Here is a 6,277-nt window from a genome sequence, read left to right as displayed (position 1 = left end):
ACTCTCAGAATTACTCAAACAACTGGAAGCATCAGGTCTATTTTCTTAGAATTCTTGAATGGACTAGGTGCTGATTTCACTGAATACCTACAGAGAAGAAAGAGCAAAATCAGTACTAATACCTCTAATAAGGGAGGTTAAACAATCTGCTTTTGATGCTGATGCAAGAAAATACAGTGAAAACCCTAAAACTCTGCTGCAGACAGGAGCTGCATAGATAACAGAAACATCAAGACATGAGCAAGAGCCTCACTGTCTGCAAGAGAAGGTCAGGAACTTGGCCCACTCCTCACTTCAAGAAGGGACAGTTAGTACAGATGTAGATGAACCCAACAAGAAGGTAAATAAGGAGCCTTCTAACAAGGACATGCTAACTGCTAAGAGAAAAGAAACTACTGAAGTGATAAGACTCAAGGACACTAGGGTAAAATAATTGTGGTAGTGGGAGATTGGGACCTTGTACTCAAATGGCCCCCCTGAAGAGGATGGATCCCCCGTTTGGGGAGCATGTGTAGTAAATTTAAAATGAACTGTACCTTTAAATTGAAGCAAGAAAGCAACTAACCAATAATTAGTTTGTAGGTATAGACTTAGGGCAGAACTAACCAACTTCACTATATAAATATGTATTATGAGTAAAATTAAGTGTGCAAGTTAGGAGGAGCAATCCTGCTTGCACTCTGCACCACAATAAACATACCTGCTTTATAACTCCTCAAGTTGTGGAGTATGATTCCGCACATCAATGCTCAGGTATAACTACCTGGACTCATTAAAAAACTTCTGAGGATGAACAGAACCTTTTTAAAAAAAAAAAAAACCACACCAAATTTTATTCAAGAGAAAATTTCCCAGTGTTAAATGTCTGTCGGAAATACACTGCATTAACAATGCTTTTTCATTTTTTTTTCCTTAGCTAGTATGTTGGTCTCATTTATTAATAAATATGCCTAATCATCCTGGAGATTCCTGTACCCCTCCTCAGAGTCTTATTTCTTATGGCATTTTTTGGCTGCTTAGCTATTGTGGCAAACCATATGTGTTCGCACCATGCTTCTAATTCTTTTGTCACCGTTCAAGTGCATTCATCTGTCTGTAAATTGCATTCCCTTAACATTTCTTAACTAGGAATAACACTTCTTAGTGAGATACTATTCCAAGTTTCCCAGCATATACCTTTAAAGACAATGTATCTTCTTTTCAAAGAAAATTTTAGAGATTTTGGAAGTCTATCATTGCATGCTAGGATAAAACAAAAGTATTTATTCTACCAATTTAAGTTCACAAAAAGGAGTATTGCTTTACAAAGGTTTTTTTTTTTTCCCCCCTTAACCAGGGCTGTACAAAAACTTAAAATAGGAGGTGAAATCATGCTGGATAATGTATTTTAATTAAAACTACAAAGAGAGTTTAGGTAGGTAGAGCATAATTGCAGTTGGATGATTCCCAGCCATTATTTTGAAAACTGACATGGGACCTTAAATAACAAAGGCCTGTTTTATTTAAGAATAATTTAATTATTCTAGTAGAGGGCATAAACCATGATAATGAAGCTTGCATATGAAAGTAATTTGGAGCAAGAAATAAAAACAGGCAGGGAAGTTACAAACAGTAATATAGAAAACACAAAATGAAATCTATTTTACAAAAGGAAGTTAACACATGGGAGAGGAGTTCTAAACACTTTCAGTTCTTCCTTTCCTACTGAATGACAGAATCAATCAGAAGAGGGGAATATCAAACTGGGTATTTTATAATCTTTATAGTTTAGCTATAAAGAGTAAAAAATTATTCCAGATGGCAAATCACTGGAATATGCCAGTTTTACCATATTTACTGGAACAGTTATGCGCACAGTTGTACTTCTTGTACTTGCTTGGCTATAGAAGTGTACGTAGCTTTTGCTTTTTCAATAAAGGCAAGAAAAAATTGGAGTAGCAAACCTGGGCAAGGGGAAATGTCTGGCAGTGATAGTAAAGCTTTCAGTAAATTATCATTATTACTTTTATGGAGTAATTGCTAGCGTACGCTGCCTAGTGTGTTTTCTCCCACATGCAGCCAAGCAAAGAAACAGGCATACAAAGTATCTTTTGAGCATACGTAGCAGACCCAGTTTCAGCTATGAAAGGTGCTACATGCACCAGACCTGAAAGCTAGAAATACCTAGACCCTATTTTAGTAAAAAAACCAAACACCAAAACCAAAACTCAAACCCAAAACATTTTCTTTATGAATGATTTTGCAAAAGCTACAGCATACCACAGTTACACAAATGTTATTCTGTTCACTGGCATTCATCTTGTTTTGAAAATCATGTTTTTATTTCCCAGATGCATACCTTACCACCCTTGTATGTAATAATTAAACCTTATATAATTAAACCTGCTGACTACTTTGATGTCTGTACAGTTTCATAAGTCAGGAGAACAGAGGGTACACATGTCCCCTAAAATTAAAACGTGCACAGAGACCCGATTATAAATTCAGAGGAAATAAAACTTTCTGCCCCAGATACACCAAGTCTCTTTAACACCAAGATGTCATGTACCTTTTAAAGATGTTCTCCGCCCAGGAGTTAACCAGCTGGCATTTGTCATAAACTAGATTTGAAATAACAGTCCAGAAGTGTTTTTTGCAGCTGGGAAATACACGTGTATGCTTCCTGTGGCTATCTGGTGACAGACGCTTGCAGGAAACACAAGCATAAGTGTCACCATGTAGATATCTTATGGTGACAAATAATGAAGACTATTACATTAGCTAACGTTTACACTTCTGCAAGATAATTTAAAATGAGAAAGATAATTTCCAGCCAAAGAAAAAGCTTGCACTTAAAAGTATTGCAGTTTATCTCCTTAGATTAACTGGGTATTTGGTAGAAAATACTTTTCCATAGGTTTTGGGGTTGTTTGTTGTTTGTTGGTTTTTTTTTTAATTCTAAAGTCATAAAGTTAAAGACAAGTATAATAAATACCTGAAGTAATCATTTAGGCCTGGAGCCTCAGACAGGCACAAACATGCTGGGCTTATTCATGTGGTTGAAATTAAATTCTTCACTGGCTGCCTGAGCGAGATCTTAAGATTCTTTGTTCATCCAGATTATGCAAATTCCCTTCTCCAGTGGTGGTGGTGGTGGTTGTTGTTGTTGTTTTGTGGTGTGGGGTTTTTTTGGGGGGGTGGGTGGGTGGGGGTGGGGTGGTGTTGTTGTTAGTGATTTGCTTCTACCCGAGAGAGCTCGGTGCGTGGCCACTCGCAGCCGCTCCAACAGCACGAATCTGCTGGGCAGCCGCCTCCCCAGAGGCTTCTGGAAAGGAAAGGAAAGGGAAGGAAAGGAATCCTGTAGGAAGCGCGGAGCCACACCTGCCTTGTTTTGAGCCCATGACTCATCCCCGCCCGCCGCCGGGCCTTCCACCTCTCACTCTGCGCGCACGAAGCGCGCCCTTTCCGGCACCGCAGGAGGCGGCCCGGCACCGCGCTGCCGACCTGAGGCGGAGTAACCCCGCTGGCGCCCACCGGCTTTTCCCGCCCTTCCCTTCAAACCCCCGCGGCGGCCAATCAGCGGGCGGGGCGGGCCAGCCCCCACCAGCGGTCAGCGCCGTGAGGCGGCCGCCTCACCCCGTGCCCGGAGCCGCCGGCGGGGGCCCTGTCGGCTGGCCTGGCCATATCGCGATAGTAGGCGGTGCACGGGAGATGACGGGCCGCGGGAAGCGGCGGTAGCCCGGGTGCTCCCTGCCGGGCGGCAGGAAACCGCTGCCGGCGAGGTGGGTGTCGGTAAATCACCTCAGCGCTAGCTTGGGAGTCTGTCATCCACCCGCCTGCTCCTGCTGCTTCTTAGTTGACGTAATTAATCTTCTGGTGACGGGTGTGTGAATAAGAAGTTTGAGTAATGCGACTAACGGCGGTCTCTGTTGTGCAGCTGGGCCTAATTGGTTTTGTCAGGAATAAATTTTTAATGGTTTTACTCTCCTCTTGTGTGCCCTAGCCAAAAATCGATAGATTCAGAATAATAAGTCTCCAATTTATCTAAGCAGCAAAATATTTTGGGGCTTTGTTACTCAGATGGCTGAATTGCGGAGGTTTAATAGGGGTTTGCACATCAGTATTGGCCCTGAGGCGTGTAGCATGCTTGCTAACAGTTTGCAGCAAAGTTGGTGTGAATTCAGTGGATCTTGGAAGCTGCTTCCGAGCGCCCTTTGGCATCTTGTGGCATGTGTTTATTTGCAGAGGTTAATCTTGGTAAAGGCTGCTAGGTTGTCTGGCTTCCTGCTTATCTCTGTGCCCCTCGCTAGGCTGAGCCTAAGCTCGGAAATCTGTAACCATAGGGTACCAGAAAGGAATCTTGACGTGTCGGTAACAGACAAAAAAAATCATTGTTACAAAATGCTGAATAGCACCGACTGCCAGCTTTTCACCACTGGGGAGGGCTCGTGTTTGGTAATGGTTTCACACTGATGGCTGTTTGCTGAGATCTGGCAGTTCATAATCATTCAACATTTGTTATATTGATACCTAAATTTTTCATCAATGTGCTAGCTGACTGAGTAGCACTCAGAGGAATAAATCCAGTATGCATTAGTGGTGTTCCTACTGCTGTTTATTTTCAGTAATTTCGGTATTTTCAGTGCAAACAAATACTGTTTGTGCATGTTTGTTTCTTTATCTGGACAAAAAAAAATAATTGCCCATTTTGGCTTCTGAAAGGACTGGATTTAAATTTTATTTTATGAACTAACTCCATCATTCATTATTTTTGTGAGGAACAAATCAGTAGTTCTCAATTAAATTTTTTGCTATGGCCACACATGGGAGATGCTACTTTAAGATTCCGTTCACATTATTGCAGTGAGGGGATGCCTGGTGAATTATGTAGTTCTTCAGCTAGTGAATGTTTTGGTTTTGTTTGTGTTAGACTATAAATGGTTTAGGAAGTCAGAAAAAGCTTATGTAAAAGTGTTTACTGGTTTTGATATTTAGTAGTCTAAACACACATTTATGCACAGATCTGGAAGTCTTAAGTGTAAAAATGGAACATTAGCACTCTGGAATCCAAATATTTGTTTCAGCCAGTAGCTTAAACTTATTTGCAAAAGCCAGTAGACCAGTTGCACTTTTCAAGCTTTGTGTGCAAAATTAGAGACACAAAGTAACATTGATGTGTTATTTAATACTTTATCTGTTCTGTAATACTTATTAAACACTGTTGTTTTAAAGTAGCTCGGTGCTGTGCCAGGGTTAAAGGTATGCAGGTATCTGAAAAGAACTGTATCAACGAAAGCAAATGAGTCTTCAGGTTTTATACCAAGAAGAGGAAAACATATGGGTAGCAGCCTACTTTAGCCTGAAGTCTTATAACTGTAAATTTGGGCTCATGTCAAGAAAAAAGAGCTTGCAAACATAGTTTCAATATAAATTGCTATTTGAATTTTCTGAAGTTTGAATGAAAGATGCAATTAAAAAAAAAAGGTTAAACTAATAAATCCTAAACTTTAGAGTGCAAATTTTTCCTAATCATATACTGGAGAGGGAAACAGTGAAGACTTTCTTCTGTTTGGTAATAAGGTATTTTTATGGTAATTACAGTTAAGATTTTTTTTTCCCTAGACAGAAATAGCTGTTTGCATAATGTGTTTGGTTTAGGCTGATTAAGCAAATGTCGTTAGCCTTGGACTGGGAAAACATCATTCTTTTCTTTCTTTCTCCCCCTGTTTTCAGACTACTACTTAAAATGATCTTTAATGCAAATGTATCTTAAATAGATTTGCAGTGTGTGCAAAACACTTAATTTATGGTAGGTGCAATTTAAGGTGTCACCAGCTCTACAAGTTCTAAGAAAACTACTACTGTGCTATCAGTGACTGTGTCAAAAATTATTTTTTAAGTACTAGATAAGGATTGTACAAGGATTATTCTTCTTATATAAACAAAAGTAGTTAAATAAATATAGTTTTTAACTTTTTTAAAAAAAAGAATTGTTCCAGAATTGTAATTTATAGTATGACTTTTTCCTCATGCACCCATATTTCAATGGGATTTCTTTTGCGTGTACCTGAATCACCAGAATCACTGAAGCAAGACAATAAAATTCTAGATGCAAGAGCCTGAAAGGGGGTGGGAAGGGGAACCCAGACAATTTATATTAGTTAATAACTTGCAGTCTTTTTAAAATGTGACTCTTTTTTTAATAAAAGTCATTACATTATTTTTCTTATAACTTCTTTGAAATGTCCAACCATGTTAAATATGGAATGCATTGGAGAAAATACTTTAAGGTGCTTGG

General features: G+C 39.4%; 1 long non-coding RNA gene across 3 annotated transcripts in view; it reads left to right on the top strand.

Moving 5' to 3' along the window:
* Window positions 1–3,212: 3,212 nt before the first annotated feature.
* LOC114012985 (uncharacterized) overlaps window positions 3,213–6,277 on the top strand; it is a 49,639-nt gene continuing 46,574 nt past the window's right edge. The window contains exon 1 of one of the 3 annotated variants that reach the window (XR_008746129.1): window positions 3,213–3,761. This is a non-coding gene — a long non-coding RNA (uncharacterized LOC114012985). The remainder of the gene's footprint in view (window positions 3,762–6,277) is intronic. The other 2 variants (XR_008746130.1, XR_003555799.2) reach the window with 2 other exon arrangements.

The sequence above is a fragment of the Falco peregrinus genome, chromosome 2 (assembly GCF_023634155.1).
Source record: "Falco peregrinus isolate bFalPer1 chromosome 2, bFalPer1.pri, whole genome shotgun sequence".
Lineage (NCBI taxonomy): Eukaryota > Metazoa > Chordata > Aves > Falconiformes > Falconidae > Falco > Falco peregrinus.
This window is presented reverse-complemented; position numbering and strand designations above follow the sequence as displayed.